The sequence below is a fragment of the Chelmon rostratus genome, chromosome 23 (assembly GCF_017976325.1).
Source record: "Chelmon rostratus isolate fCheRos1 chromosome 23, fCheRos1.pri, whole genome shotgun sequence".
Classification (NCBI taxonomy): domain Eukaryota; kingdom Metazoa; phylum Chordata; class Actinopteri; order Chaetodontiformes; family Chaetodontidae; genus Chelmon; species Chelmon rostratus.
Genome location: NC_055680.1, coordinates 5,922,947 through 5,946,450, shown reverse-complemented (window position 1 = coordinate 5,946,450; position 23,504 = coordinate 5,922,947). Strand labels below are relative to the sequence as shown.

Below are 23,504 nucleotides of genomic sequence, written 5' to 3'. Positions count from 1 at the left end.
TTTCTCTTTCTCTCTCTCTCTCTCTCTCACACACACACCACACCACACCAGCCAAGCAGAGTGCATCCCTCACAGCTGCAGAGAGGATTCAGAGCCACAGCAGTCGACACTGGCAGTCTCGTGACGTCAGTTCTGCAAAATTATACATGGCTTTGCCGTCAAAGCCTGAAACTTTTGACTAAAAACAGCATCTAATGTACCTTAGTGCAGACGCACATAGCAGAGCCTCCCTGGCTAACCCTGAAAAACACAGCCGTGGGTACTTGAATACTTCTTTCTCAACTGCCACAGTCAAGCCAAAACTTCCACTGGTACAGAGAGATTATCAAAACTCACAGGTGTGGAGTTTTTACAGAATAATCCAGCATAGTGCCACAAAAACACACACATGTGCAAATATATCGGCACTTGGCCGTTGATGGGTTGATGGTGGGTGGTTGCAAAATTTTAATACATCGCCCAACCCTAATGCTGACACACTGCTTGTAGCTCAAAAACAACAACAACATCAGAATGAAGGGGAGCAGGCAGCCGGCGTGCCTGAACTCGCTTCACACACACGCAATCTGAGAAATGTGGCCTGAGGCGTCCCCTTCATACAAGCTCAACAGAATAAACACGCTGGAAAAGAAGAAGAGAAAATGCTCTTTTTGTTGAGTGGTCAGTGATGGGACTCTGATAATGAGTCACAACAACAGCAATTCCTTCAACCTTTAAGGAACTCCGCATATGTCTGCCATTTGGTGTGCGTGTGTGTGTCATGTTTACTAGGAAGGTGTGTTTAAGGCTGTAGGTATTAGGATGCACTGTTACTGTCTCTGGCTGAGTGTGTGAGAGGTAGAGTTGATGAGTGGTCAGGCAAGCCCTGCCAAGCCCACATACCAGTGCAGAGGTGCTAAACTGTACTATCCAGTTGCACAATGCCATTTAAGTTAACCGTCACATACCAAAAACACTGACTCAGGCCTTTATAATCACACCACTGTGTGTGTGTGTGTTCACTCCAAACCGCAATGATTTCATACCTAATAAATATAAAAGGCTGGAAATGGAAATTTCTCATTTGCAACCACACCGGTGAGTTGAACAATGAGGGTGTGTTTGAAAGCAAAAGTGAGCTGAGAAACAGCATGTAAAAACACAATAGAGTGTGTCTGCATAGGTTAATGTGTGTGCATGTAAATTGTGTGTGTGTGTGTGTGTGTAAGTGGATGTGTGCTTGAGCTGCATCCTCTGCATCTGCTCACAAAGACTCCTTTATCTGCTGTGGCACACATGATCCCCACATGGTGGCTCATACCGTCTTCACAGGACCACACACACACACACACACACACACACACACACACACACAAAGACTCGCGCACACACTCACATATGTACTTGCACAATATGACAAGCACTCAATCACTTTCGCCAGCAAGTAAGCATAAAACCCCATAATGTATACATACACCCCCCCCCCTTCCTATAGGCTGAGCTCTTAAAGGCAAAGTATCAGTGTCTGGGCATTTAAAGGGGAGGGAGGCTGTCTGGCTGCTCTCCAGATACTGTGACCCCACACTTCCTGCACTGGTTAGGCGCCACAGCAGACAGGCGCACACACACAGATCCATACATAATCACACAACAGATCTCAACGCATATATAGAGTACACAGATACTTCAGACAAAAGAGGGTGGGTGTGCAATATCTATCAAGGTGGAAACGCCAGAACAAAGAAACTAAGTCAAGCGAGGAGAAAAAAAGCAGAACAGAATGAAACAGAGAGAAGTTCTGCAAAAATCTATTTCACGGTGTGGATGAGACACATCTCACATTCTCTGTCACCACACCTAATCTGAAGGGCATATGAGAGGTGAAGATACTATAACCTGGCTCCAGATAATCTATGGTCTCATTCTATCCACACTGGAAAGAAATGTGAAATAATGATTTAATCTTGCAGCCTTTTTTGCCACTTTCTGTTGTATTGGACATCTCAGTGGGAACAAAACAATTAATTTTAAAACTCTTTGCACTCCCTGCTGTTGGCTGATTGCAGCATTGGTGATAAAAGAGCTGGATCTCCACTCTGCTGCTGCACACTTAAATAAATCAGCTATATGCCTGAAATAAAAATGGAAAATTAAAGTGGAGGAAAAATGCTTGTAGCGGTGAAATTGTTTTGATGGCCAATGACCAGCTCCTCCTGAGACTGCCTTGACTTCAACACTGCTGATGTCAGCGGGGAGTGTTTTGTGTGTGTGTGTGTGTGTGTGTGTTCAGGAGCGTATGCCATGGTCATAATGTCCCTCCCATGTTGATACATTTGATACCAGCATGAAAAATGGACGACCAATATGAGTTCTGTCATGTCAAATATAAATAACCAAAGACAGCTATAAATATTGTAATGGTGAGTGTAGTGTTACGTGTGTGTGTGTGTTAGATACAGTATGAATATAACATGCAGTGGGAGGGACTGAAGTGACTTTATACTGGGGCGGGATTTCACTATTCCCAAATCTCTCAGCGTCGTCATGGAAATACTCTGCCAATCTTGTTGTAATCATTGCTGTAATCCTCTTCCATAGGAATTCAAGTGCAGAGAGCCTTATTAACACACACACGCACACACACACACACACACACCTAGTTTCTGCTAAAGCTTGATCCTTCTACATCTTGTGTCTTTATATTTGAGGTGTGTGCAGTATGCATGTCTCTGCCCTTGTATCTGAAGTGTGCGTGCATGTGTGCATAACCATGTGTCAAAGACATGCCTGTGTGCGTTTTTGTGTGTGCGCAAATGTGTGTCCTTGACCAGCTGCACAGGGCAGAGGAAATGAGGCGGAACTCAATCTGGTCCACACCTGTCTGTCTCTCTCTCTCTGGGGGGAGGAGCCTAGGGCCTCAAACACACTCACTGTTCACTGTGCTGTTCACATTCTGTGTGAGCAGATAGATTATGCATGCAGCAGCCAGCTAAGGAGCTTGGATCTATTAATGTATGCACCGAGACAGTTTTATGTTTGTGTACGCTCCATGAGAGAGGGGGAAGGACAGGGAGTGAGGGTGAGAGAGCAATGATGTTGCGTGATGGGGTGAGAGAGGGGGGAGATATTAAAAGAGTGACACACATAAGTATAGCGAAACAGAGGACGACGGAGACAGGCAAGAGGGGGAGGCTTCTTTAGGGGAAAGCAGACAGGGATGAGTTGGATGGAGAGAAGATGAAGAGATCGGAGATGACAGCCTGAGCCACACAAGGACAGAGAGAGAGAGAAAGGCAGAGAGACAGAGAGAGAGACTGCACTGTTATGGGAGGGTGGGGGTTACTCTGGGACGCCAGAACCCAGTGACATGACACAGATGCACTGTGCTACTGTGCAGAGAGCAGAGGGGAGGAGGGTACAGAGCGGCAGAGGAGGAGAAGAAGAAGAAGAAGAAGAAGAGGGGGATGGGTGTGTGAGAGCTCACTGCCTCTCTGCTGTGGTTCTACACTGTTCTGTGGGGAAGGTGATGGCAAGCTCAGTGTGGAGATGAAAACGTGTCCTTTCTTGTTGAAAGGAGCTACATGTAAGATCAGTTCATCATTATAGAACATTATTATAATTACTGCACACCCGGCACAAAACACAGCTGCAGAACTAATGCAAGTTAACTCAAGCAGATGACTTCATATCACCCCTGTTCTGGCCACGAAACACGAAATCTGCCAGTTAAAGCCAGTGTTCCCCTTCTGGGCTACTGTAGGAACATGGAGGTGCAACATGGCAGCTTCTGCTCAAGGGAACCCACTCCCTCTGTAGATATACAGAGCTCATTCATAGGTAACAAAAACTTATTTTCAGGTTATTATACATTAATGAAAACATAATTGTGAATATTATGTTCCATTTCTGCTGTATTCTGCCAATAGACTCCCCTATATCTTGCACACTGGTCCTTTAAAGAACTTCATTGGCTCACTGTGAGCTAGACAGTATATTACTGAATTGCTGACCCCTTACCAGTATTATTATTACTGAATATACATGTGTGTGTCACCATCATCAGTCTGGTCTGTCACAAAGTCAGATTCTGCTGAAAATCTGCTGCATTGTTTTATAGCACAAAACAGAAAGAGGGCACTGTGCAGGTAGAGGTTCAGCTTTATGAATTTATGTAATAGCCAAACGGGGAAGGAGTCCAAAGTCTCTCTGCCTTCTTTTATCTGTTACAGCGATGTGTTGTGTCATTCAGACAGAGATGACTTTTAGGTTAATGCTCCTTCTGACTTCATTCAGACATGACAGGACATTTGCAGCTGGCATGAATGAACTGTTGGTCAGATTCTTGTAGTGGATGTGTGAGAGCTTTTCAGCTTCTACCGCCTGTCGCACCACGAGGAGAAAATAGTTTTTACAGACTGATCTGATATAAGATCGACCTCCACACCAACTTAAATTTGCCTCTCCCTAGTTTAAACTCATTTTGTGCATGAGAGAGCTCGACTGAGATATTACATGTATGACAGTGATTTTAGAAGACAAGGACACAACGCATGTTTCTCTCTGTTTAACCTGCATTCAGTTCCCACTTTGAAAGCGCCACCTTCAAAATGTTACTAGGTCCGACCTAGATGGCTGTTGTGACTTTTATGTAAAAGTGACTCAAATGCTCATTCAGCCACGAGACAAAAATGTAAAATTGCCAACAGATTGACATAAAGGGCTGCATTTCTGAAACGAACCAAAGGAAAAATTGCCTCCAACATGTTTATCCTGCTCTGTAAAGCTTCGATAAACACCAGGGAGGGACAGAGTGGCAGAAGAAACAACATTCATCAACATCTTTGTGGCAGGAAGCATACAGGGTGTATAGGAACTGTAGTCTTAATGATAGTAATAGAAATGGTTTGACATCAAGGCTGTCAATCATTTCCACCATTACTCTCATTGGTTTACAGTAATTATACGGACATACTTCAATCTGACGAGGATGTTTGAAAATGTGACATGCAACCATTTAATGGGAAACAGACTCAGATGCACACATGGCGGCATATAGAAATTATATATGCCATCCTGTCTGATAACACACACACCCACACACATGCACATGGTCTCATTTTCAAGTTGCATGCAGAGAGCCTTACAGCAGAAGAATGGGTCTCCACCCACGCACACAATCACTTGTATTTCTTTTCACTACAGAAGGCCTAACATTACCATACATATATGCATGCAGGCAGGATATCAGTCTACCAACATGTAACAGCAGAGCCCTCCATCCATCCATCTCATCCCCTCACCCTCTTCCCCCATTCATCTCATCCCCTGCTTCCCTCCATTCCTCCCTTCACACCTGCCAGGCCTACAGCAAGGTCACACACCTCAATTACCCTGCACACACACACACACACACGCACACACACACGTACACGCATGCACGCATGCATGCATGCATGCGCGCACACACACACACACACACACACACACACACACACAGAAAGAGCAAGGGAGGGAGTGCGATAGGGAGGGGAGATAAGAAAGGATGGGGCGAGAGCAGATTTCACGCTACCCTGAGCACTGGCTAGCATGCACCAGTGTTTCTGACATTATTTATGATGTGAAATGTTCAGTACCTGCCCTGTCCTCTCTGCTTTATCTCCCTCTTTGTGTCTCAGCTTCAGGCCAGAAGCATCACTCTTTGATAAATACCTTTATTGGCTAGCCATATGAATACTAACAAATTATGGCATGTGTAAAAAATCTGTGTAAAAACAAACCCACAGGAATGTAGCTTTTACCCTCGCTGATTTATACAAGAGCAGGATTAAAAAAAATCAGTATAGTGACAGTGACTTGTTATTTCAAGAGATGATACTTTGTCTTTTCATTAGAGAGAACACATTTTTAAGGACCGTGTTCAGATTGCAACATTTATAAAAAATGTCATCACAATTAAAAAAAACTAAAATCTCAACTCCCTGCAGCAAAGTACCGCAAGCAGCCACTAACAGACTTATTAATCACCATCTTTATGTTAATAATAGTCTGATATCAGGCTCCATCACCAACACTAATGTCCCTTACAAATAACCCACCATGAATCCCAACATGCCTAATAGCCAATAATGTGCTAGCGGTGGATGTGATCCTTCTATTCGGGCCTTTTGTATCTGCAGGCAGACTGCTGTTCACCCATGCAGCCACGGGAGGCAGCCAGCTGTGTTTACACTGTGGACTAATACAGCTGCCATATGGCAACAGAGTACAGGACACACACACGCACACACAGCTCATGGAAACTGCAAACACACTGCCCAAACAGTGCATGGTGCACACTCAGCCCCATGTTTAAGGCTCCAGTTTGATTGGAAACTGCGGATAAAAGACTCAGAAGAGTTGGTCACACTTAACCAGAGAGATATCTGAGAGAATATTTTGTAGTAGTGGGCGATGGGAGGGTGGAGGACTCCAGTTTGGACTGCAACACTCGTTAGAACCACAACACTGCTCCAATATATTAAAACCACCTACACATGTCGGCCTATGGCCATCAGCTGATGAGTGTAGGAGTTTCTAATGTCTTGGCTGTCTCTTATTAAAGGTTTATCAACTCCCAAAGCCATGTGAACGCATGGACCTGGTCTTTTGTATGCCTCAGGGTCATACTTTCTCCTTTTTTTGCAGATTTTCTCTGTTTCTGCTGAATGAAAGAAGAAGGAAGAAGAAGCCTGAAAATGCAGTGTTGACCATCTGACAGAGAGGAGATCGAGTACACACACTGTGAAGCTTGTATTTCTATACATCAGTGATAGAAATCCTGTGAGAGAGTCAGCCTGTCTCATGACCTCCTCCATCACTCGCAACACCCAACCCTCACACACACACACAATCTATACCACATCGTATCAGTGCTGTACAGTATAGGCAGCTTCCAGAGTGCTTCCAGACATCTAACACTAGTCAAACAAAGGAAACACAGAAAATCAATTACAACACCAACGCTGACCCCCTACCAAACACACACACACACATCTACTTCTCCCTTCTCTGATCTCTGCAATCAAAGCCATCTGATCAGAGTATGTGCGTTTGTGTGTGTGAGCGAGAGAGTGACAGAAAGAGAGAGAAAAGGGTGCTGAAAGGGTTGAGAGTTCAGGCAGATGTATTTCTAGGTTTTGGTTGACACAGATTTACAAGTTTAAGGTTATGGGGGCGAAAGGGGGCAGGACAAGGCAAAGAGGGATGAAAGACAGGAAAAGGGGCAGACAGAAAGGAGAGACGGCAGTGAACACATAGGGGAAGATATAGGAGAGAAGGAAGGACAGACAGGGTGCAGACAGACAGAGGAGCAACAGAGGGCTAGACTCCTTAAGACAGATCATGTTACCGGGTTGGGGGCGCACACACACACACACACACACTCACGGGCCCATAAAGGTCACAGTGCACCCGCTGCCCTCCAGACACACTCATGCAGAGACACAGATATCCTCATAAACACTGCAAGGCAGACACAGCTTTGATTTCTCACACTCTGTTTAATACACACACTGACTGCACACCTGCCAGTGCGACACATGCACGACTGAAAAGAATCCGCTAAAACACACTCAAAGAGAAAGCAGGGTAATAACACAAGACACAAAGGCTGCGAACAAAGTAGAAGAGATTCAAGAAAGATTCAACTGGATCTTACAGAATGAATCGACTCCTGTGTGGCTCAGCTGTGACTTGTGACTCACGTATGGAGAAGAAGTGGAGCGAGAGACATCGCGAACACAAAAGCACTCTTATCACAGAAGTTACACAAGTGAGAGGGTCAGGGTTCAGTGTGGAACTGGGTTAAAGAGACAGGCGATGTAACATGCGGGAGGGAGAACAAGAGCAGGAAAGAGAGAGACGAAGAAAAGGGAGAAGAAAAGAGCAAAGTGGAGGTGGCAGGCTGAGGAGGAGGAGATAGGAAAGAGGGGGCAGATATGAAAGAGGAAGAGAGGAGAAGAGATCTCTAACCAAATAATCCACACAGTGAAACTTCCCCCTCCTAGTTGATCAGTTAATTATAGCTGTCAGGCTCTCTACACACACACACACATCTTCATCTTCTTCCTCTCCTCTTGATATTAACCCTCCATCTCCTTAGAAACATAATCAGGTTGATGCATTACTGTAAGTCAATCAGCTGGATCGATTGAGGTCATTGTGGGGTCATGCCATAAACAGTGTGTGTGTGTCTGTGGTGTGTGTAGTTTCGAAGGCAGACGGTCTGGTGTGTGTTTTTCTTTTGAATGTGTCATTAATGAACATCCACAGATATACTAACCTGATTACGCCAGATGAAGAGTTTAACTTGTTGTTTTATTACACACGCAAGCAAACAACCAAGGAAAAGTATTGGTCAGTGAAGAAAGCTGAACATCTAACAAGCCAAAGAGATCGATTCAATAAGTGGTGGACCAAAGCAAAGCTGGAGGACATGTGAATGCCATGGGATGGAAATGTTGTTAGGGTTTGCTGAACGTGCAAGTAGCCAAATTGTTAGGCAAGCATTTGGTTTAAAAAAAAAAAACAAACGTGTCACTTACTACTTGTTTGCCTATTACAAAACAGTAATGGGAATACATGACTACATGTCATATGAGCAGCCCTGGAGTAAATACACTCACATTAAGCCAGTAAAACCAGTGAGACCAGTAAGATAAGGCAGGCTGTTTCAGTCTTGCATCATTAAGAGCAGAAGCCAAACATACAGTGCACCTGCGAGCAAGCAAAGCCCTGATAGAGAGAGACTCACCTTTTCATTCACAAAGATTCCCAGAAACACGCACGCACGCACGCACGCACGCACGCACGCACGCACGCACAAAACCTAACCTGCATCTACTTTTAAAAGTGGTCTCAAGCACATGCACTCAGCTTCACACACAGTCCCTAAACTCAAGCATAGAAACAACGTCCCATGCACACACAATGAGAAGCCGGGCACGGCCACATCACTCAAGGAGAAACGCCACGGTTAAACAAAGAGACGACGTAAGAGGAGCGGCATACGAGCAGAAGCCTTCAAAGAGTCTGCACATTTGTTCGCGCACAATTACAGATTGCAGTAAAAACACAGGGCATTGGTCAACTGTCATGTGTCTGTGTGTGTTTATTTGAATCTGTGTTTGTGCACTTATATTTTCTATGTGGTTTACATTTCAGGCATTTCACAGCTGCTCCTACCCAGAGTGCAACAGCAAGACAAGCTCCAATGCAGGTATCACAAACATTACAAGCAGCTAGTAATGAACACACACACACACGTACAATAAAGATGTGCTTGGTGCAGAAATAGGAGGAAAGACACAAAGTCTATTAAAAGCCCTACACAACTACTTGACAGGTTTCAATTCTAAAACTCGACACTCTTTCAAGTCCCGAAGCCACACTCCCCACATGTCTCTTCTTCTCTTCCTCCTTCCCTTCCCTTTCATCATGAGCTATAAAGAAGTCTGCATCCTTCATTACAGAGCAAGCACACTTTAACAATCTGCAACCCTTGACACACATTATGCAAGAGGTGCCATAAACATACACACAGTTCCAGCATTGACCTTTGCTGAGCAGTGATAAAATCGGCCGTGCAGAGAGGACTTGTGCATACAGACACAGACCCACCGACACACATACACACCTGCTTCAGTCAGTCACAGGCTCCATGGTGCAAAGGCCACCACAAGAAACCCACATCACAGTCACACAATCTGGTAAGTGTTCAGTTGTGTGCGTGTGTGTGTGTGTGTGTGTGTGTGTGTGTGTGTTATGAATTTGACTTCACTCAGCCTGCCAATCCCCTGCCTATCTCCCATAGTAGTGACACAGCCCTCTCCTGACTGAGACAACTGGAAACTATTACCTCAAATCAACAAACCCCAGCCGTCTCCATCACACAAAGAAGCCATGTGCACATTCAGCAAACTACCTCTGCCAATGGCCCTGTGTGTGTGTGTGTGTGTGTGTGTGTGTGTGTGTGTGTGTGTCAGCAGAGCAGGGCTATTTTTCTTCCACTTTCCCAGATATCTCTTCATGTCCAGGTCTTTTTCTTTCCTCTCTCTCTAATTCTGCTCTCTCATGCAGCTCCCTGACTGCAGCTCAGATCCAGACCGACTTGAATAAAAAGGGAAGACAGGCTGCAGCACTTGGATATGACCTATCACCAGACTGCCGCTATTCTCCGTCTCTGTCTTTCATAATGTCTCTGTCACTCTCTTTGTCTTCCTCTCTGCTAATCATATACAGCTACCTACACAGGCTAGATTTCTATAGTGGATATTGGCTCCAAGGCCAAAGCTAATCTACCAGAGGCCTTTGACCCTGCATAATAGAATTAACCATCTAAGCCTTATCCCTCTGTGCATTACCAAACTGTGCTTTTTCAATCTAAAACTGGTAAGTGTAGTCATAGATAAAACCTCAGGCCAGAACGTTTAGCCACAGAACAAAATGCATCTATGGGACTGACTGTCTGCCCGCCTGCCTGTCTATCTGTCTGAATGTGTGTGTGTGTGTGTGTGCCGCTGAAATGTATGTACCTGGATCCTAAGTGTACTGGCACAATTCTGGCAAATATGCTCTCTGAGCAGCTGACTGTGCATGGGGAATGTAGCTAGCACTTGCACCAGTGTACTGTATATGCAGTATTGAATGCACCACAGTGCATCTTGGAAATCTTTTGGAGACAATACAAGGCCAGCTGGTACCACCCACTGCATATACGCAGTTCACTAATACTTGTATCCTTCCAAACTAAATAAATACTGGACATCTGTGTAATATTACTTTCGCACAAACCACCAACGCTGTCCAACACGAATCACTCTAAACTCAGCCACACATTATACCCAATATTTGCTTTAAACAGTGTTTAAAGAACTATGTTGCATATCTGAATATAGATACACGTCTGATTTTCTGTTCTCTCATAATACATGACGCTACACAAGCCACTCAACTTTTAACCACTTTCCTAAAGCTTTTAGATTTCCCGATCGACATCCATTTGCATAAAGCTTCATCCCTCTGCTGCAGAAGAAGCAAAGTGATAAACAAAGCAAGAACTGTGTGGTGGGGGGCTTTGAGAGCAGTAGCCACCATGGCTCTGATGTGGTCACAGCAAGGCAAGCTCAAACTGATGGAAACTCGGCAGTGCCTTCCAAGGATGGGAAAGATTCAGAGATGAAAAACAAAGATGAACAAGAAGCGCAGGGGCCACACATCAGCAAAGGTGTCGGCAAAATGAAGAAGCCACTTGGCTGTTTATCACTTAAGTTACTTTAAACAGTCAAAACAAAGGCTTTGATTCTTCACTGCAATGCATGCTAACAGAAATCTAACACACATCACCCTCCTGTGTAGCGGGGAAGATCTAACAAACACCAAAAAGTTCAGACCAGCAGAAAAAGCTTTCATCAAGCAGCTGTGACATGCTATCAGTCACAGATTCACGGTCACAAACAGGCATTTATTTACGTGGACGTGTCTGAAATCATCATTGAACATGAGCTGTTTTTAGCCCAGCTCCAGCCCCTCTCTCCACAGACACAACCCAGCCGCGGCGCCAGCCAGCCTCCCCTCACCTCCACCCCTGAACCTCCTCTCCTGCCTGTCTGCTCCTCTCCCTCTGCTCCCCCTTTTCTCCCTGTTTTTAAACACAAGGCAGACCACCCCTCCCCCTCTCCTCTTCCCCTCGCTCTTCTTTCTGTCTCTCTTTTTCTTCTCCAGGCAGCACACTCAATCACCCTCACCCTCCTCCTCCTCCTCCCCCCTGCCATCTCAGCCTCCATTCCAATGAATGCACAATCTCCCCCCTTCAGCCGTGGGGGGACTGCCCCGGGGCTGAGGAGGGGTAAAGAGGAGAGCAGCACACATGCACACACAAATTCAATCACAAAAACATACCCCCCCCTCCTCCCCTCTCTATGTGTTTGTTTGTGCACATCTGCAGAGGAACACAGGAGCATGGTGGGTGACAGACGGGGGTGGGAGGTTTGGGTGGCGTCCTAATGGCTCTCAGTGCAGGAAATGGCTTGTTGCTACACAGACAGCTCCAGAATCAACTGTCATCACGGGCCACATCCCCATATTTTATCTGCATTGGCAAAACACACACGTTCACTCACAGCTGGGCCGGGTCACCCCCTCCCCCAACTAATGACTATGCAAAACTGTAGCCTACAGAGAAAAAAACAACAGCCATAATGGAAAGTAATGGAATCTGTTTCTAGATGCTATTATACTGTATTACTTTGTGTCTGGCTAACAAACATAACCCCTTTATGCTGTCCTTTTTAGTAGAAGAGGTGAGAAAAAAAGTCTTTTAACGAGATAAACTTTAAGTATTTGTTTCCAAAATTTGCAGATAAACATGATTTATTTTGAAAGTATAAAGACAAATTTATGTATTCATATGCCCGCATGCGATTATGAGACAGCAGCATGTACCAAACATAAAAACAATAAAAACTAACACACTTAACAATGAAAAATCAAATTCCATGATGATAGTTCTTCCTCAATACATTCTTTACACGATCAATTCAATTTCTTACTCACTTATAATGTTCTCTATTATGCCATGTGTTGTTCAACTTGCCATAAAACTGCACATTATAGAAAAGAAATTGCCTTTCTACAACATCAGAAAAGTTAATTCCAGTCACTACAAAATCAGATCTTCATCTATCATGTTCTTATTCCAAAACCTCTAAAATAAGTTACTCCAACATACAGAACTCTATCAAAAAGTAATCCATCGTAGCACGATCAATTCTGACACCATAATGTAATAGATCATGATGCATCATATTCTGCCCTGGGCCTAATATACCATTCTCTGTATTCAGCATGGGAACCAGCAGCACAGTTTAAACAGATTAGTGCAGCATTAGTGCTGGCTGAGTCCGGTATACACTATTTCCTAATCAGGGCAAGGCTATGTGAGGTAGCGAGCGAGCAGCTATGATGTATTCCAGCCCGCAGCAGGCGACCCTGGCTGAACCGCGTCTGGCAAGCCACTACTGGATAATCGCAGCTGGACAGGAAGTGGTGGAGGAAATAAAAAAAGAAAGACGAGAAAAGGGAAAGAGAAATGTCGAAGAGTAGAGGATGCTCTACTTCCGCTGGTAATGAACTCACGAAAAGAGAGAAAGGAGGAAATTCCCCGAGGGGGGGGACAGGAAGGGTGGGGGCGGCAAATGGAATAGTAACAGTATTTTTTCCTTGTGTGTGTGGAAGTATGTGTGTGCGCATGTGCGAGCCGGGCACTCACGTGTGTGTGTGTGTCTGTGTGTGTGTGTGGAGGAGCGCTGTAAGGATCAGTTTACAGTAGTACGCGTGAGATGTCTTTCTAGTGAGGCTTTTATTCTAGGAATGTTTGTATTGGTTCACAGAGAGGGGGGGGGGGGGGTTCATGGACTTAATTAGGACAGGGACGGACACACACACACGCAGTCACATACTGACACCAATATTAGCTCCAGGCAGACGCCGGCACAAGTGTTGTGTTTCTCACACACTCGCGTAGGGAGGAGCATGCACACACACACACACACACACACACACACACACACACACACACACACACACACACACACAGAACGCTGGCTCCTCTTTGCTCTTCATATATCAGTAGCACACACACATTTACAAAACGGGTGCTGACCGCAGACCAGACTAGTGACAAGAACCAGCTGAAAGCCCCTAGACCGCAACACACTGGACAGGACAACACACTTTGTAGTTCTGTGTGTGTGTGAGTGTGTGTGTGTGTTTTACTGTGTGTAAGAAGCTAATGGGAGCCGGCATCTGTGTGTGTGTGCAGAACAGATAGGCATTCACTGATTAATGCTTAGGCAGCAAAGTCACACAAGAACCCTGTTCAATACAGTCACCTGCCCATTTCGCGATGGGGAGATAAAAGAGAGAGAGAGATGCTGGTGGAGAAAAGCGAAGGAGAGAAAAACGGAGATGAGGAGGAGAAAGAAAGGGAGAAACCTTTTGTGCAAAGTGGCATTTAAATCGGTGAAGAGCCAGGGGTGATGATGAAAGAGAGAGAAAAGACATGGGAGAAGAGGGTCAAAGGAGTGAAAAGGGATGAGAGAAAGGAGACAAGGAGACAGAGAAGTGGAAATTAACTACTTTTGTGTTTTGTTTTCCGAGCCGGTGAGCCAGCTGGCTGCGGAGTCGTCAGGGGTATTTAAATCGCCCTGCTCTGACATGACCCACTGGTTTTTAAACTAACGTGCTGGGACCTTCAAGACTCCTCTAGACAAGGTTTCCTTTTGTTTCTCAGTATTATGACAACTGCTTTAATTCCTGAGTATTTGCTTTCATGTGCACCTCTAGCAGACTCTATATAATGATTAATCTGATAGGAGCTTTCACCCGCTCCACCTTCAGCGTCCAATCAGCCAGGACAGGACAGATCTTTTGCCGAAAAGGGGCTCTGCAGTCCGGTGCTCATCTATTTTGGGGCATCCTTCACATGCAAAAGTTTGGGAAGCCCCATGACACAAACATCCCGCCCGTCCACAAAGACACACACACACGCGCACACACACATACACACACAGCCCCAGCTGGAGCACACAAGCTCCCTTTGTGCTGCATTCCTCACGCCTTTTAGCCTTAGCTTCAGCCTTTAGCTTAGCTCCTCTCTATCTGCACACATACACACACAGCAACTTTCCCCTGCTTTTGTCTGCAGAGCGGTAGCGCTGAAACAGCTGAGAGCTCGTGGATAGGAAGCTTGTCTTACCGTGGCCGGGCTCAGGGTGAGCTCAGAGGGAGACACAGGGAGGGCTCGGTGGAGTAAAATCCAAAGGAGGTTTGTTAGTGAAAGCGTCAGCCAGCTCAGCAGATTCCCACTACCTTCTCCCTTTCCTTTCCCTGCCTTTCCTGCTGCCTGCCTGCCTTCCTGCCTGCTGCCTGCCTGCCTGCGCTCCCAGCTTTGTGTGTGCCTTGTATTTTCCCTTTAAACTGCACGGGCTGCCTCCCCCCACCTCCTCAGCGCAGGCACACACACGCGTACCGAGCCAGCACACAAAACACACACTGCTCCTGAATATGACACTGTTGTCAAAAGCATTCAGTGCTGCTGTTGTTGTTGTTGTTGTTGGTGTGTATTTTTTCTTATTTTACAAAGTGCAAGGAAAAAAAAGAAAAGAAAAAACAGACCAAAATAGAAATCCTTTGTCTCTCTTCTTTCTCTCTTAAAAAAAAGTGACTCGTTTTAGATCCTCTTCCTCTCCTCTGTCTGTGTTTCTCTTCCTCACCCTCTCTCTATCTCTCTATATTCTGTCTCGCTTTTTTTCCCACTCAGTAGTCAAACAAAGAAAGGAAAGGAACAGAGCGAGCACACACACACGCACAAACACACACACACACACATACACAACACACATTCGCTTGCTGCTTTCTCTCTCCCTCTCTCACATACACATGCACAGGCTCGGAGCCCAACCCCCCAGCCTGCCTCCCTCTGATTTTTTTTTTTTTCACTCCCTGCCTTTCTCTAAACAGCACCTCCCCCCTTGCCACCCCCCACCCCCCACCCCTCCCTCAGCCTGATCTGGCCTCGTTCTCATTCGTCTACCACCCCTCCCTCTCTCCTCCCTCCCTCTCTCTCTCTCTCTCCATCCTTCCCCTCCCTACCTCTGCGTGTCAAACAGATGGGATTGGAGAGCAGAAGGAGCCTCTGTGCTCACTCTGTACCTTGATTTCTCTTCTTCATTAGTGTGATGTAAGTCTAATGGAGGTATGCTTTGGCCTACAGTACACACAGATGATTAAAAAAACTAATCGATACAGATGCAGATAACCTTCAGTCGGGGTGATAAAACTGTGCAGCGCGTGTTGCGGCGCAGATGTGAATTTATTACACCAACATCTTTGCACCAACAGATGTGTGAAGCCAGTGATAAGGGTTTGGCATGGAAACGAGCTAACATGTGGTGCGATGAGAACAATGGCTTCCAGGTTCAGTATCCAGATCTGGTAAAACATGACCAGTGGAGGACTTGCTAACTCTTACTAACGCATGCATTTACTTATGTCTGCCAGCATGCGTTCAATGTTTTGATTGGATTTACTACATCTAATTTCTGTTTCCAATTAAACTAATTAGATTAGATGATTGCTTTACTGCCATTTCCTCTTTGCAAACTGAGTTCTGTGTACTTCTCCTGTCATTTTTTCAACCTCAAAGTTTCACTCAGGTTCATTATGGCTTGGGTCTTATTTTCATAGTTTTGTCCATCATATACATCAATTATTATTATTACACTGTACTTTCCAGAGCAATTGCTGAGATGGACCATGCCAACATTTATTTGGAGGTAAAACCAAAAGTGACCCACCCAAAATGCATCTCGCAATTCCTCATTGCACGTGTACTCAACCACGTACGGTAGGTCAAAGTTGAACCAGGAAGTTGGTCTGTTAACTGGCTGTTTACAACAGACAGTTTGGGTATGATTATCCTATCATTATCATGGTATCATTTGCCATCATTTTCTAACTATATGTACTGTCTGATTGCTCATGTTTCTCGCTCGGCTGTAGCTCTTTTTTATGATTGTTATAACCAAAACTATGATAGCAAGATCCTAATTTAAAAAAACAACAAAAAAACACTCTACTGGCTGGTTGTTTTTGCTTTGCAGTATGGATTTATTTGCCTTCTTACAATGTTTTATCAGTGTGTAATTCCTTGAGTGTTTTCTCAAGGAAATTGCTTGATATTTGTGGAGCAAAGCAATCGCTTTCCAAATCAATATTACTTAGTGTGCAACTTGAGAAGTTGGACAAAAGAACAAACAACCAAAATGACATTTAGAAAGACTAATATAATGGTTCCTAACAAATAATCTTTTGATTGCCCTTAACTAACAGTGTTGGTACAAACTGTATAGCATATACAGTAGGCACTGAAACTATGTTTGTGTTCTACAGAGCTTTCAGGCTGGGACAGTGGAGCAAGTAGTGCCCACTTGTTAGCATGTTACACACACACACACACACACACAGAAAAATGCATGCTTCATGTTTCCTTTTCTTTTTCACTGAGAGATGTTTCCTATGGCTCACGTTCACATACACACACACACAGACACAGACACAGACACAGACACACACACAGACACACACACAGACACACACACAGCGTGCCCTCTTGAGTGCCGGCCACGTGCAGGAAGATGGAATTCCTGAGCGGAGAGAAAAAGTACAGTCGGAAAGCCGGGAGAGCGAGAGAGCGAGAGAGAGTGTGAGAGGGCGGGTAGGGGGTGACGGTATGGAAAATACAGCATGGAGCCGCTGCACTCTCTGACCAGGGCATAGGCTGGAGGAAATATAGGCACTATTACTGCACTCACTGACTCCTATAGACTGGCCCCCCTCCTCCACCCTCTCTCTCTCCATAAAGAAGCCAGGGCATCAGGAGCCACAGCTCCAGACTCCATGACCAGAATGGAAAGGTAACAGAGAACACTGAGACAAAAACCCTGAGGGCAAAACTGAGGAGTTTCAAGAAAATCAACAGCTATTGTGCAAGCAGTGAAAGTGTCTGCCCTGCAAAGAGGTTAATTTCACTTCACCTCCTGCTGTATAGCGTGCATGCATGTTCTAAAGCTGCCTGTTTGAAATGAAAACCTTTCATCAGAGAGCAGCTGCGATGGAAATGTATTACAGCTGATAAGCATGTCTAATTATGTTTGATCTCACAAGTTACAAGATCCCTGGACTGTGCACATAGTTTGCATGAATACAAATGTATTATAGATTCATTTTTTATCGGTCTGTTGGTGAAGCTGTTGGCATCCAGCGCTGTGTGTCATAAGTTTCCATCTGGTGTGTTCCAACTCAATGAGAAAACATATTCTTCACCTAATGCTCAATGCTTCTTTGCCACATTTTTACCAGCCTGTTCAATCAGCATCCTGAGGGACAACATATAAACACGCCTAGCACTAAACTATATCATCAAACCTTTTCATGCTTTACAGCAGTTCACAGACTTTAGCTGCTTGTAGTATTATTGTATTATTCATCAGCATAGACAATCTTACGCATTTAATTGAGGTTTTTGGTCATAAGCTGATGACCCTTCAACCACTATGCAGCTGTGCTAAAATTCACTGTCAGAGAGGTGGAGACATTGATGATTGGGTAAGTTTACTTATGAAATAACTGTGAAAACTGGATGTAAAATGCTTAATGTATGTACAGGATATATGCAAACATTGCTCTTTAAAGTGATGCAGATAAGGGTTTTCTGGGTTATTAGCTCGCAGAGGCTCACAGGAGAAATCACACTACATGCACATTTGCAGTCTGGCGCATCTGTCCAGCACCCAGAAAGGAAGTTAGATGAAGAACCAGCAGAGAAAGTTTACATTATATATTCGATGAAATCATTAAAGTGTTGCAGACACCTATGTGAATACCTGCGCACAACACTGGTGCATGACTACAGACCTCAACGGGCAGAAGTACTGTTCACACTTTACACTATAATGTTGGAAAATCAGCAAAGCATATCTTGGATATACAAGCAGAAAACGCGAGTTTTTACACAAACACAGCATTTGTCCTCAGCATTTAATCCTTTATTACTCTTCTCTACCAGCCCCAAAAAGTAGTGAGCAGGAAGCGAGCTCTCAACCCACTGGGACCAGCTCCAGTCTGAAGCCAGCACTTCAGTCAAGAACTATGTCCCAAACAAAGACGAGGAGAAACCAACCTCACACAGACCAGATTCACACCTTGAAAAGCCTTTCTTCAGTGAGCCGCCATTGGAAACAGCTTCTTTCCTTCAGGTGAGGCTTAAACCCACAACCTTATCTTGCAGATGACTAAGTACTTCACACAGACCAGCAGCACCATGAGAGCATATGCACCAGTTTATAGTTTAAGTTTCTCCATGTTTCATTTCTATTGTACTGCCTGGGGCACTGGGTGTACTGTAATTAAGCACTGCGCAGTAAGAACAAATGAACCAGTGTACACACAGAGCACCAAAAAATGTACAAAGATCACGAGACTGTCTCCTTTAAAGGTTTAGTAAAACAATGGCTTTAATTTGTCCTTGTTAACGATTCAAACCTTTGTCAGGTTGAAAATCTTTCTGCATTTTATCCCATTTTCACTGAGATGTTTTCTCATTATCTGGCAATTATTCTCCCATCACTTTCAACAGGTAATAATTGTCTACTGACAGCAGTTGTATGAACCTGCACGTCAGCATACAGAACATGCCTTCACTCCAAGAGTAACCCTGAGGCCAAGGTTGTAAATAATTTTGACAATTTATCTTGTTAAATGAGGGCAGAAGGCAAACAAAGGGAAGTAAAACAAGGTGAGTCGATGACAGAGAGCGAGGAGCGGAGGAGGAAACCACCCAGGAGGGTGGAGGAGGAGAGAGGGCCAGTCAATATGGTGGCACGTTACATAATTCTCTCGCTGTATTGATTTATCGCCTTGCTGATTTGGCCCCTAGCCAGTATGCAATAGCATTTGTAATATTTGAGCCGGAGCCCAGACAGAGAGCGAGGGAGAGAACGAGAGACTTAGATGGCGAGGGCAGATAGATGGCGACTGATAGAGAGGACAGTGAAAAAGAGAGAAGAGGAGAAAGGCTGGGAATTTTGGGATGCGGCCAAAGTGACAGCAATAAAAAGAGCAAAGCGAGACGGATAATGAAAAGAGACAGAAGGAAACAAAGCGTTGTAAGAGAGCGTTTAATTGAGCGAGATGAAAATAGACGAGATTTAGGGGAGAGGAAACAAGTGTCGGCAGGGATGAAGAGATAGCGACAGATCGAGGGAAGGCGGGACAGAAAGAATGTGTGTCAGCGAGTGCACTGCAGGTTATCCTTGTTGCTGTACCCGGTGCTGTTATATAAGAGGCAGCAGCGCTGGGCAGAGCGGCCCAACACACTGTATCTACAGGACAGACTGGGTTTACGGCACAAACACTGTATGTCTTCAAACGCTGGGAACACAAAGTGCCTGGGGCCACATATGCTGGATATAAACTTCAGCAGCGTGTGCTGGTTGCTCTGAAAGAACATCCACACTGGCTGGCTAAATGTGAAAAGACACTTTCTCTCAGTTTTGGCTCTCGCTCTCTCTCTCTGCACACCTTTTTGACATTGGAATCGGCTGGAGGGGGATGCGTCTTTTCTTTAAAAACTTTCTGAAGCATGAGCATTTCACGCAACGATTGACTGACGTTTCAAATGCACAGCTGAGTGCAACACCATGGACGGCTTCAAAGAACGACTGTCCAAAAGCATGTGCCAATATCCCCATTTGAACAATCATCGCATCTCGCTCGTCTGTATGACAACGGGCATTTCACCCCACCCTCAAGAGCGGCTCTTTGGAACAGCCACTAACACTTTTGCCTTCAGACGTGATTGGACACCATGTCGTATGAACTAATTTGTTGGACCTTTGGTGATAAATGGACGAAAGGATGACATCAAGCTGAGACATGGTTGGGGCTAACATTTATGGCCTGCAATTAAAAGTCTGATGACAGAAACAGAAAAACATGAAAATGAGAACAATCATACTGTGGGTTTGGGTATATTAAAATACAGTATAGTTGGCCATGGAGAGCAGGAGGAGACAGAGCAGAGGCTGAAGCTCAGCTGGGTAACTGGGCTGCATCTGTTGTCCCACAGTCATTACTGACCTGTTCTAGCTAATGCTCAATGTTTTCAGTTTTCACGTTTAGTTTCATGTCCTCATTGGTTTTCAAGATTTTGAATAAAGGCAGAATGAATGAATGAACTTGTTGGCTGTGATGTGCACTCTTGCAGTTTAAAGCAGTTTTCCTCGTAGGTAGGATGAGTGCAAGATGAAAACCTGATCGATGTATGTCATTTTCACAGCATTTTCAAAATTAGCTGACTTAAGTGTGGACGTAGTCACACACACTTGTTCACTGGCATTCCTGTTCCTCATGACTCCCTTAAAGATTATTTTTTGTGTATTTTTGCCTTTATTGGTCAGTTTGATAGCTAAGAGGCAGATGTGGGGAGAGCGAGGGGGGTATGAGGTGCAACAGAGGTCCCCAGCTGGAATCAAACCAGCGATGTTGTGGTTATGTGGCGTGCACAGTAATATTTGACTACCAAGACGCTGCATCAGGGCCTCCCCTTTCTATTCCTCCTCTTCCATCCCTCCTTCCCCCTCTGGCACTTCCGCCTTGTTGTGACATCTCTCTTCCACTCTCTCTCTCTCTCTCCATCTCTGGGTGAACGACAGACGGGTGAGGGGAAGGAAGCGGAGATAAAGGCAGAAAACTAGATTAATGGGCTGAATGGAGCAGGGGGGAGGAGAGAAAGAGTGAGAAGATGGAGGAGAGAAAAGTAGAGTGAGAGAGGGAGGCTGAGCTAGAACAGGCTTTCCTTGTGCTACTGTGAATAATTTGCTTTATTCCTCTCTGTCTCTCTCTCTCTCTGTGTATCTCTCTCTCGCTCTTAAAAGATATATTGAAGTTACATTCAACTAGGGGAACGGGGGGGTGGGGGTTGGTTGGGTGTGAGCTGATTAATTGCCAATTAATGTTTAACGAGGTACAGCTGTGTTCAATTAACACTGGTTTAGGCACAATCTCTCCCAACACCCCCACCACCTCCTCTTTCTCTCCCCCCATCAAAGATCTTGCCTCTCCTTCCCCTTCTGCTGTTGATTCCTCACTACAGAAAGTCAGGCTCATCAGTTGAAATTAAGAAGCTGATTGGAGGCAGTTACTGCAGGAACATACATGCTGACTTGAAGCTCTCTCTGGTCAGTGATGAATGTGTCCAGTCAGTCTGAGCAGGGCTGGGACATGCTTGTCTGAGCTGCTCGGAGACGTGCGTTTTCTTTCACACTTATGTGAAATTTGCATGCAATGCATAATCAAGAGAAAAGAAAGAAAGAAAGAAAGAAAGGAACAGTTTGCATTGATTTGCTTCCTTAACAAAATGAAGGAAGTGGAAAAATGAGAAGCTGTGTCACACCATTTCCTCGCATGGAGCAGTAACTTCCCAAAGTCTTATTATTATCTTATTATATTTACCGGACAGATATGAGAGAGGTATTGATCTCCTAATGTAAGTCTTGGCAAGAAAGTGTACACGTGTATTTCTCTAAATGCCAAACTATTGCTTTAAACGGGATTGTTTTGGCATAAAGGTTCATTTATGTTGCAGAAAAGTTAAGGGATGGTTTGGAGGTTCTAAAAAACACAAATTTATCATGTCCAAAAAAATCCACAGCAGATTACGTGCTGAAAGACTCTCTCCAGCGGATGCTCAGTTTTGACATTCAGGAAGCCTGTTTTTATTCAGTTCATACTGACTGATGGAAAACACCTCATTTGCATTTTACTTTTTGCAGCATTATAAAAGTTTGCATAAAATTCACTTGACAGCTGAATGTAAACAGAGCTAGATTTCAGAGGGTGGTCTGGCCAGAAAAAAACTTCAAAACTAAACTTGTTTGACTGGGAGCACAGAGTTCATGCTGGCAGTACATTTGACCACCATGACTGGCAGAAAGTATAGACTCGGTGACCATAGAAAAATCACTTCACGCACACAAACACACACCTGTAACGCTTAGTGGGTCAGACTACACACCCGTCACCATCCATCCGACTTCCTGCTACTCTGAGTTAAAATAAACCTAATGTTCTCAAACTGCAACGGTCTTTTACATGCTACATTATTTTGAAAGGGCTAAAAAACCTGCACATTGGAAGTGCTACTGAGACAGTTGTGTATGCAATACTGTCAGCATAACCTGAACAATCATGCTGCAGTTTCATCCCATTTGCCCTCAAGAAATACTGCTGTCATGGGTAAGAAATCACAGGGCAAAGGAAACTTTCAGTTCTATCACATTAAAAACTTGCTTGAGCTTTTCCAAATAATCCTTATAAAATGTTGGCCTTGATATTGTCCTGTGAAAACATCCAACTGCTACTGTAGCCAAATAAATCTTCATCCCTGATCCGTGACCTTCATTTGTATTCTAAAGGCTACATCCACTACTGTACATTCTGTGATTTACATTCATATATTTCATCAAGTATTTCTTTTGTCCGCCTGCTCTGCATTATCTGCTGGCATAGAGCTATCTGGTTGTGTAGTTTGGTATAAACGTGCGTCCTGTGTGCAGTTTACTGACGCTTTGTTCCAATATGTCAAGGTGGTGAAGTTCTTAAATGGCAAACTGCTACCTTTTCTGTGTCATTTGAAGTTGCCAGCCAGGCGCAGCTTTAAAAATGCAACACCACATGACACAAATTTCATCAGTTCCAAGCTCAAGCAGAACTGCGTGTTGTGATGTGCGATGGATTCAGCACAGATTGCTGTTGAACCCACTGACACCGAGACATTTGAATTCTCCACCATGCCTCCATTTGCCCTCCACCCCTCTGCAAGCAAAGACCCAAAGGGCTCACAAGTTTGATGCCTTCTTTTTTTTCTC

General features: G+C 44.6%; 1 protein-coding gene across 2 annotated transcripts in view; it reads right to left on the bottom strand.

Moving 5' to 3' along the window:
- kdm6ba (lysine (K)-specific demethylase 6B, a) overlaps positions 1-23,504 on the bottom strand; it is a 93,868-nt gene that overhangs the window by 34,879 nt on the left and 35,485 nt on the right. Inside the window, exon 1 of one of the 2 annotated variants that reach the window (XM_041964997.1) lies at positions 14,774-14,893. The exons of the other annotated variant lie outside the window; for it this stretch is intronic. The gene's annotated coding sequence lies outside the window, so the exon portion shown is untranslated. Of the gene's footprint in view, positions 1-14,773; positions 14,894-23,504 lie in introns of those variants that run through there. 2 annotated transcript variants of the gene reach the window in all.